This window comes from Panthera leo, chromosome C2, assembly GCF_018350215.1.
Source record: "Panthera leo isolate Ple1 chromosome C2, P.leo_Ple1_pat1.1, whole genome shotgun sequence".
Lineage (NCBI taxonomy): Eukaryota > Metazoa > Chordata > Mammalia > Carnivora > Felidae > Panthera > Panthera leo.
The window spans coordinates 3,587,515-3,597,883 of record NC_056687.1 but is presented as its reverse complement, the minus strand read 5'-3'; the positions used below and the strand labels follow the sequence as shown (position 1 = coordinate 3,597,883).

Below are 10,369 nucleotides of genomic sequence, written 5' to 3'. Positions count from 1 at the left end.
ATCCTGCTGCACCCTTCAGAGCCCCAGATCAGCACAAGGAGCCGTGGTGGACGGAGGTGGGCAGCACAGGTCTCACTCCGCACCCACCCAGAGCCCCCTCCCCCCAGCCCGCACACTCTTTGCAGACGCCAAGACCACGGCCCTGGAACCCCAAGAAAATCAACCGAAATCCTAGAGCCACAGGAAGCGAGTTAAGGAAGTGCCTGAGCTCAAACATAAAGCCCAGACGTTGGTGGATGTCGTGCACGCCGACATCGCCAGGACACGTGGTGACAGGAACAGCCCCAGCACTGACAGCAGAACGTAAAATGCCCAGGAACATGCTTGCAGGAACACCTGAGCACATAAACGTGCCACCGAGGGGCACGGAAGAAGGCCCACTGGCTGGGCAGGTGCACCCTGTTCCTTTGCAGCAAGATTCGACACCCGGGAGGCGACGTCTCCCTGCGCCGATCCGCAAAGTGACCACGGAGCCCCCGTGATCACGACTCACCTGCAAAGCTGTGTGTCCGGGGTTTCGAAATCTCAGCACCGCTGACTTCTGGGGATGACAACTCTTCGTTGTGGGGGGCTGTCCTGGGCATCGTGGGGGGTTTAGCAGCACCCTTGGACCTGACCCAGTGAGATGCCAGTGGCACCCCCCCCCCTTGACAGTTACAGTAACCAAAAATGCCTCCAAATCTTGCTAAATATGCCCTGGGGAGCAAAACCGTCCCCCGCTGAAAACCCCTGACGTGTCCCCTTCGTACAGGTGCCGAGAGCCCTGGTCCCCGGTGGTGTGTCAAGGCCCTCGGGCACACACATGATGGCACAGGTGCGCGGGGGAGCCTGGAATAACTATTTCACACCCTGGCTGAATCTACACACTATTACGGAGACAAAAGCCAGGAAAAAAATAAGTCTGTATCTTTTTTTTTAATGTTTATTTACTTTTCAGAGAGAAAGAAAGAGAGAGAGAGACAGAGTATGAGCGGAGGAGGGGCAGAGAGAGAGGAAGACACAGAATCCAAAGAAGGTTCCGGGCTCCGAGCTGTCGGCACAGGGCCCGACGCGGGGCTCGAACTCACGAACCGTGAGATCGTGACGTGAGCCGAAGTCGGAAGCTCGGCCGACTGAGCCACCCAGGTGCCCCTCTTTTTTTTTTTTTAATGTTTATTTTTGAGACAGCGGGTGCATGAGCAGAGAGATGGGAGACAGAGGATCTGAAGCCGGCTCTGCGCTGACAGCAGGGAGCCCGATGTGGGGCTCGGACTTATGAACCACGAGATCATGACCTGAGCCGAAGTCAGACGCTCAACCGACTGAGCCACCCAGGCGCCCCAGAATATACCTATATCTTGAGTCGAGCGGCTCGTGATGTTCCGAAGGGCAGGGTTCCATGAAATGAACACGGAGGATGTCCAGGCACGAACCAGGCTTTCGGAAGCATGCGGGTGAAGACGTGAGCCCGGGTGGGGACACCTTGCCAGGGCCACCAAGAACAGCGCCGGCAAGCCTGAGGAGGGGCCCGCTCTGCCGTGGCTCCTACATCGGGATGACAGCAGAGCCTGATTTGACCAAGCCCCCCGCCCAGACTCTAGATCTCGAAAGTGTGCCAGGATCATGCAGAGCCTGATTTACCAAGCCCCCTGCCCAGACTCTAGATCTTGAAAGTGTACCAGGATCATCCAGAGCCTGCAGAGTCCTCGGGCGGGGGGCACGATCCCAGCACCGCAGATGCTCTGAGAGAGGAGTCTTGTCAGCCCTGTCCGGTGCAGGCATGAAGATTTGTGGAATTGCAACAAACAGTTTCCGCTAATGAGGGAGATGGTAATCGGTCAACATAAATGAACATCAGCCACAATCTTGTGCAAAGGAATCACACTGGGACTCAGGACACCTGGGCTTGGGCCCCCATTCCGTCTCTCGCCCGTTGTGACTTTAGCTGCAGGCCAGCCGGGTCACAGCCTCCCATCCTCTGTCCCGGAAGAATCTTCCAAGTGGTGAGCCGTGGTGGCCTGATCTGGAGTGTGTGCGGTGTCGGCCGGTCCCCATGGTGTACCTGCTCCCCCCACCCCCACCGTGGCTGATCCTGAGCCACCAGTGTTTTAACAGCTCGTTTAGAAAATGCTTGAAAATGTAGGAATCCGCTCTCATGAGCAGGTGTGAGCCGACTTCAGCCCCCCGCTGACAGTAAGCATGAACCTGGCTCTGTGGGGAGAGGTCACCTTTAGCGAGAAGGTGCTTGGACAGGCCTGCCGGGGACCTGGGACAACACGGCATGCGCTTCAGTCTCCGCCCCCTTCCCCCGCCAAGGAAGTGAACAGTCTCCCCAGTGGGGATCGGGGCGGGGGGGAAGAGGGGCCGCGATCTGGGCTCGGGCAGGGCCAGGAGAGGGAAACAGGGACACTGGATCTGGGAGGGTAGCAGTGCTGGGGAGGAGAGTGGGCGAAAGGCCACGTGGGATCCCTCCAAGGCTATGCCTCCTCCAAGCTCCCCCCAGCAGCCAGCGACTCTGGCGCCCGGACCAAGCCTGCAGGGAGCCCGACTCCTTGCCTCCCCACCCCCCTGTTCAACTGGATGTCTCTGCCTCTCCTGGTGGCATTGGCTCAGCCACGCCAGGAAGTCACACACTTCCACCAAGGCAAGACGAAGCCAGCACGTCAGGTTTACTGACAGTGAATTTGCGGGCGGGCATCGGACTATTGAGTCGGACGGAATTTTTAGAGACGTGAGGGATTTTACAAATGCTCCATCACAAAGTGTAACCAGAAGCCGGCTGTGTCAAAAGGTGTTTGTAAGCTGCCGCGGAACATTTCCGGAATCGCTAACTTTTCATCCCTCTTTGGTTCCAAGCAGATGCAACTTGCAGCTGTGGAGGACCATATGCTCCTAAAACTCGAGCCCACAAAATAAGCCAAGAATCGCACACACACACACACACACACACACACACACCCCTCTTCTTGCTGAAACCTGCGAGCAAGTTCTCTGAGAAGTCATTCGGCAAATAAACGATCTGGAAACGTCAGATGTCTCCTTCTCTCTCCGAAAGCATATTTCTTTTAACTATCAACTCATCTTTCATTGTGTGCCACCCCTAATGAGGTAAAGATTCGTCAGTGCAATAAATAAAGTATTTTCCAAAGAAGGTACAGCACAAAATGAACCTAAATCCCAAAGGAGAAGTCTGTGAACCGGCCACCCACAGGCAGACCTCCCCACCGACGCCTCCCAGAAAGGCAACACAGCTGATTTTAGTGATTGATTTGGGGAAATGCACCTTTGATTTGCCCTCAGTGAGCCCTGGACCGCTTTGCTCTCCCTGGTCTGGGCGCAGCTAGAGAGGGCGAACCCTGTGCCCTGGTTCACTTTGACATGATTAAAAAACGGGGCTCCCAGAGCACAGGATCTGGAGAAATAGAACCAGCCTTGAGCAAAGGTGAGGAAGGCCCCGTAAGTCATTGGCTACCTTGCTTCTCAAGCGTGTGGTCCCCTGGGCGTCACCTGGGAGCTTGCTGGAAATGCCGTTTCTGGGGCGCCCCGGGGGCTCAGTCGGTTAAGCCTCCAACTCTTGGTTTCCGGTCAGGTCATGAGCTCACAGTTTCGTGAGTTCGAGCCCGTGTCGGGCTCTGTGCTGATGGTTCAGATCCTGCTTGGGATTCTGTCTCTCTCTCTCTCTGCCCCTCCCCCACTTGCGCTGTCTCTGTCTCTCTCAAAATAAACACACTTAGAAAAAGAAACCAGAGACCCAGGCCCCCTGCCAGGCTGCTGGACCGGAAGCTGCCGTGAGCACCGTCCCCAGGGGGTCTGCGTGCCACCAACGAGGAGCTGGGCCGTTTGCCCCGAAGTGTACACAATGCGATATACCATAAGGAGATGAGGAAGAATAAAGCAGAGAGGGACACGGTGATGGGGAGGGACACTGTCTTGTTAGAGAAACCCGCTACTGTCCCCCAGGTCACAGCTGGTCACCTGAACATCTCCCTAAGTCTTCCTCTTGCTTTGTTTATTGCGTGAGATAAGTGAACTCATATTCTTACTGCTGGAGGGAAAGCTGTCCTCACCCTTCAAGGCCTCATAGGAAGCCACGCGGCTTGTGTGAGGCGATCACGGGGTGTCTTTGTGGGCAGCGCACCACGAGGTCCTGGCAACAGAAATGCAGGCTCGGACCCTGTCCTGCAGGAGCTCCGGGCAGGTGGGTCTCCTGGCAGGTGGGTCCCCTGGCAGGTGGGTCCTCTGGCAGGTGGCTCTCCAGGCAGGTGGGTCTCCAGGCAGGTGGGTGGGACCATGATAGGGAAGATGGAGGGGGCGTGCCCACCTTGCCCAGCACAGCCCCTGTCACTGGGTCGTGAATGTCACCCCAAGCGTGTACTCTGACGCCACAGCCCAGCGCACAAGGCAGGAGCCTGGGCAGGACGAACCAATGAGGACTCTCGAGCAAAAACACTCACCGTTTCGTATGAGCCAGAGATCAAACGAGCCTCAGACAGGCGCCCCCAGACTGAGCCCCGGTGAACTCAGCATGGCAGGTACAGCCCGGGGTTACTCACAGAGAAAACTACCCACTGTTCCCCGTTCAGACCAGACTGGGCCCCTCCTTGTAAATCCGACCTGGTCCTTGGCCCTGCTGGGTCCTAGGAACAGCAACGAAGGAAACCCCCAGAGTATAATGGCTTATCATCCATTTCCGCAGTTGTTTTTATTGTGGTAATAAACCTACTGGAGCCCCGTCATAATATTCTGTGATCTTAACATACCCTGCGACTTGCCAACGTTCCGAACTCCGTGGCATCATGAAACGCATTTGTATTGCATCTGCAAAAGGCAATGAAATCCAATAGTGTCGTGTGATCTGTTTTACGCACTCTTAACAATCCAGATGCCAGGCAACTGTTTTCAAGTCCGTTTCGTTCAGCAGACGTGTTCTGGGCCACTGCTGTATAAAACGAACTTGAGCGGACTGAGTCTTACGATGGCAGCGACTGCCAGGCAAAGGTTCAGTCCTTGGAGCTGCTGTGATAAGCACGTTCCTGCGTTATCTCACCGAATCCTCAAGGCAACTCAGATCTAGGATGAAGAAATCACATCACGTGCAGAGGCAGTCGTGAGGCTGGCTGGCTGTGAGGCTGGTGCCCGAATCCCGGCACCCGGACGCGTCAACTCGTGGGTCCTGACCACCGTGACCCCGAGGCACGTCAGAAAGGCCCTAAGCAGGTGGTTCTCGAAGTGGGGTCCCTAGACCGGCAGCACCTGCATCCCCTGGGAGCTTGTTACAAACGTACCCTCTGAGGTCCCGCCCCAGGCTCACTGAGTCAGAAACTCTGGGGTCGAGCCCAGTAACCTGTGTTTTAACAAGCCGGCCTGGTGATTCTGGTGCTCGGCTGCTGGAGTTTGAGAGCCACCGCTGTAGGGGGACTTGCTTTGTAAAGGAATCCTATCGCAAATCCCTTACAAAGATCAGCCCCTTGAACTTGGCCACCAGGTGTTCATGTCAGCTTTGCTCAAAGGCAAGACCCCCGTATGAGGGGAAGATGGTCCCGTGACTTTATAACTATCTAGGCACATACATAATTTGCCCGTCGGTAAAATCCGAACCACAGGGAAGCTGGAGGCACGGACGGTGTTTCACTGGATGGTCATTTTCTCCTCCTCCCCCAGAAGTGTTCCTGCAGCATGCGTCATTGGGGGTCCACACTGTGCCAGGCTGGGTACCAGGCCAAGGGCTGGGTAGGCAGTGAGCTCGAGGACTTCCAGTTGCCTCTCTGTCTCCAGGCTGACCTGCGTGGACACATCACCCAGGCTCCTGTGTCCTCGGGGCCATGGGGAGCCTGGGGGGGGGGGGGCGCCCGGAAGGAGGCGGGGTTGGGGTATCTATTTCCACAGCTCACTCCCTTACGAGGTTTCTGTCAAGCTACCCTCACCTTCGTGCATTCACTCCTGCCGCGGCCTTGACTAATAAAGTCATCGGTACCAGAGTGGCTCAAGAAAGAGCCTTCTCCCATTATCAGGTTCCACACCAACCAGCTGTGGTCACCCCATCGCTGGCTGGGACAGGGAGTAGGTCACCCACGGCGAGCAGTAGCATCCCTACTGCTCACTTTAGCTGTGGCTGTCACCATAGCAACTAATAACACAGACTGCACCGTCAGTCACCTGGCGTCTCATGGCCCTGGAGGCACACGCCCGGGGAGAGAGAGACGAAAAACCGTGGGCATACCAACAAGACCGAGCACGGGGACTCAGGGGTCCTCCTCCGCCGATCACCGGGCAGATGTGCCAAGGACGTGGGTCTGATTATAGGACTGGAGGGCGGCAAGGAGCTGAGAGCCAATCAAATGCTCAACCCCGTCAGATCGCTTCCAGGAGAAGGTGCTAGAAGGGAGTGAGAGGTGGAGACACGTCGTGGACACATTTGGGCAGAAGCGGATGAGAGGCTGAAGATTTGAAAGCGCAAATTCCCCTGTCGGTAGAGAAACATCCCCCTCTCTTCCCTTCCCCTCCCTCCTCCCTTTCCCCTCTACTCCTCCACCCTGCTCTCCCCCAGGGAAGGAAGCCACCCTTTCTTTGCTACACAAGCCTTTCCACACCTGCTTCTGGGGAAGTTTCCTCTGATCTGCTGTCGGTTCTCAGGGCCCCCTCCCCCTCTCATCGCTCCGGCCCCAGAGAAGAGTTGAGGTCAACGGAGCCCGGGTCGGGGGACACAGACCTTTCCAGGAGGGGGCTGCCCACACAGGGGAAGACGTCGGGTACCCCCAGCACGCCAGCAGGAACCCGGGAGCAAGCGGCAGACCAAATGGGGTGGAATTAGTCGAGATTCGCTGAAATGTTCGACATAAGCGCCCTCGCCTGGGATCTACGCGTTGCCTCAAGCCCCGAAGGCGTAGTCAATGAGTTACCAGCTTGACTACCTGACGCCTGAACAAGGATGGTGTGGAATTAATGAGGGCAGACTGTTTGAGGTCCTGGGCTGCTGTCCAGGACAGCGGTCGAAGGCTCAGGGACGCAGAAGTGGGGAAACGGATTTGTTCTCTGCAAGTGACTCAGCCACTGCCTCGTCATAGCCTCCCGCCTTTGGGGGCCCCCGAGGACAAGAAGATTGCATGGGAGTCCTTGCCGAGCCCCGGGCTGTCCTCTGCAGCCTGGAGGGGGTGCTGGGGGCACAGCCCCTGCACTGAACTCCGATGTCAGCAGGGATAATGGGATCCCAGAGTGGGAGTAGCATCCGGCCACCAGGGGTCAGGCGGGCCTGGACGCCTCCAGAGGGCACGGTGTCTTGACCCACTGGCCTGTGTGGCTGGCTCCGTGTCCACGGGGTCCCTGGACACGAAGGAGATACCTTCACAGTGCTGCATGACCTGTTTGGGTACAGAAGCCGTGGTCTGCTAAGAAGGGACCTGACTGATGGCTTTTTCCCAGCCAGTTTTCTACACCCAGTTCACACCTCTCTAGGGAGGCCCTCCCTTTACCAAGTGCTCCCTTGAACCACCCGTTTGGAGAGGGTCATCCGTTTCCTGCTGGGATCCCCCTCTCAGAGGACAGTATCCGGTGGGGCTGTGGTCACTACCGGGGCCATTGTAAAAATAACCACATCAGGAAGCTCTCCTTACCAGAAGATAAGGGCGCTGAGAAAAAGTCACCCGAGGACAGTCTAGGTGAAACAGCGAAATCCACGTTTCACTATTTGTGAAAGCTCGGGCTCGATCGGACTTCAGTTTGATAAACTAAAAATGATGAACACAGGTCACCTTTACCTCGTATTCGCCAAGACGGAAATCGTGCAAAGTCATAGCTGGGCGCCACCAAGGCTTAATACTGACCTGACCGGAGTTGCAGCCTTCCCCTGCGGCGGGACTGGGAACCGTGGGCCTGAGCTTTCCTGATCGGCACGAGCGGGTGGCCTGCCTGATGAGACCCCCTGCCTTCCCAGGGGAAAGTGACCTTGCCTCAGACAATGGTTTGCCTTCTGCTAATAACTTCCTGGTCCCGCCCATTTCTGCCCCCGAAAGCCTTCTGTTCTGTACAACTGCTCAGAGCTCCCGTCCATTTGGCAGGTGGGATGCTGCCCCATTCACGAAGCCACCAGTAAAGCCAATTAGATCTGTACATTTTCGGTTAAGCGTCCGACTCTTGATCTTGGCTCAGGTCATGATCTCACGGTTCACAAGATCGTTCCCCGCAGCAGGCTCTGCACTGAGTGTGGAGCGTGCTTAAGATTCTCTCTCTCTCCCCCTCCCTCTGCCCCTCTCCCCTGCTTGTACATTCTCTCTCTTTCTAAAATAAAATAAATTTTAAATAAATAAAGTTACTTGGTTGAGTTTTTGTTCTTTAAAATCCTAAAACCCTTATAATTTCTTAGGTGATGAGAGATATTCGGTGTTTGACCCTGAGTCCTGAAACTGAGCTCCTAAGTCCCTTGGAATTTCCGGGGTGTCAGGAGCATCTCTTATTCGAACGAGGTGGCTCAGGATGGCTCCCAGGTGGGGGCTGGTCACCAGGAAGACCTTACCTGCTGCCCAAACTGAGACCAGACCAAGTCAGCAGGGAAGAACAGGGGTGCATCTGACAGGAGAGCCCTGGGAGGCTGGGTCCCCAGTGAAAGAGAAGAGCTGGCCTGGCCAGGGCCCAGGCCATCCCTCTGGACTGTCAGGGAGAAGAACGGGCAGGTGCAGGAACTTCTCTGAGATGGGGCCCCAAGAGCATCACCCAGGAAGGCAAACATGCGGGGAGCAGCCCCCAGGACGGCTCCAGCAGAGACAAAGCCGTAAGGCTGGCGGAGGCCAGGGGACAGGAACCGTTTCCATCTTGAGGTCAAGAAGAATGTCGCCATTGTTCCACTTGTGATAAAGACATTTGGTGAATGGTTCTGTGCTCGGCCCAGCGTCACACACGGCAGGCTCCATACCTGGCGAGCACCTTCGGGACCCAGCCTTCCCAAGGACAATAGCTACACACTCTGAGGAAGTTACAAAACAAGGCCCCGGTGCCAGTGGACAGTGAACGAAAAGCAGCCAGCTTCTAGGAGAGCCAACAGCGGCAGGAAAAGCTGGTAAGGGAGACTTCCGTTCGTGTGGCTTCAGCCCGTACCCGCTGCAACCACGCAGAGCGACCTCGGCCCCTGTCCAGTCTGAAGAGCCAGCGGGCTGGGCTCAGGCAGCCACAGCCTTGGAAAGTGAGCGGAGAATCCAGGAGCCGGGGGTACATCTGCCCAGTTAGACTCGCCTGGCTTCAAAGTCCTGCACATCAAGGACTCTGACAAGAAGACAAAGAGTCAGGGGCCCCTGGTGGCTCAGTCGGCTAAGCATCTGACTCTTGATCTCAGCTCAGGTTATGATCCCACAGTTTGAGAGTTCAAGCCCTGAGCCCTGAATCGGACTCTGTGTTGGTGACACAGAACCCGCTTGGGATTCTGTCTCCCCTTCTCTCTGCCCCCTCACCCACTTGTGCACTCTCTCTCTCTCTCAAAATTAATAAACTTTAAAACAATTAAAAGTTTTGTTCATTTTGTGTCGAAAATCCATCACCATCTGGAAGCAGATGATGTGTCACCGGAAGGTCAACAGTAGCCTAACGCTAGGTCACAACGTCTCCGACACTCACCTCACCTCATCACGCGGCATTTTATTATCTCCCATCATCACAGGAGCGGGGAGTGCAGAGAGAGAGAGAGAGAGAGAGAGAGAGAGAGAGACCACGTTCATATAACATTCATTAGAGAATATTATCATTGTTCTATGTTGTTATTACTTATTGTTGCTAATCTCTTACGGTGCTGATTTATAAGTTAAACTCTATTATGTGTATGCGTGTATGTATAGGGAGAACATAGTCTATGTGGAGTTAGGTACTACCCATGTTTCAGGCATGTGCGGGGGTCTGGGAACACATCGTCCTCGGATAAGCGTGACTACGGAACCACATGTATATACTTATACACACACACACACACACACTATTCTTTCTCTTTTGCTCTCTCTAAAGCAAACGGGGCAAGATGGAAACAATTCCGGAGTCTGGGCGAAGAAAATACAAGTTCCTTTTCCTATTCTTGCAAATTTTCTGTGAGTTTGGAATTATATAAAAATAAATTACAAAACATCAAAACCACTGGGAAAATGTAATAAAATTTTCAAGGACTGATGGGGTTGTGTCAGAAGGACCAGAAGTAAGCACAAGGAGCTACCAGTGGCCAAAGCTGTCCGTTTCAGCACAGTAAAGAATGAGGATTGCACTGGGTTGAAACATACTGACTCAGTGAAAATCCATGAGGCCACAAGGATCGCTCAACAAAAAAAAAAAAAAAAAAAAGAGAGAGAGAGAGAAAGAGAGAGAGAGATCCGGGGGCACCTAGGTGGCTCAGTCAGTTAAGCATCTGACTTCGGCTCAGGTC

General features: G+C 55.0%; 1 long non-coding RNA gene across 1 annotated transcript; it reads right to left on the bottom strand.

Moving 5' to 3' along the window:
* Window positions 1-7,211: 7,211 nt before the first annotated feature.
* LOC122230058 lies at window positions 7,212-8,089 on the bottom strand. Its single transcript, XR_006207261.1, has 3 exons — window positions 7,800-8,089; window positions 7,590-7,703; window positions 7,212-7,337 (listed from the first exon to the last, which is right to left on the bottom strand). It is a non-coding gene; the product is annotated as an uncharacterized LOC122230058 (long non-coding RNA).
* Window positions 8,090-10,369: the final 2,280 nt, after the last annotated feature.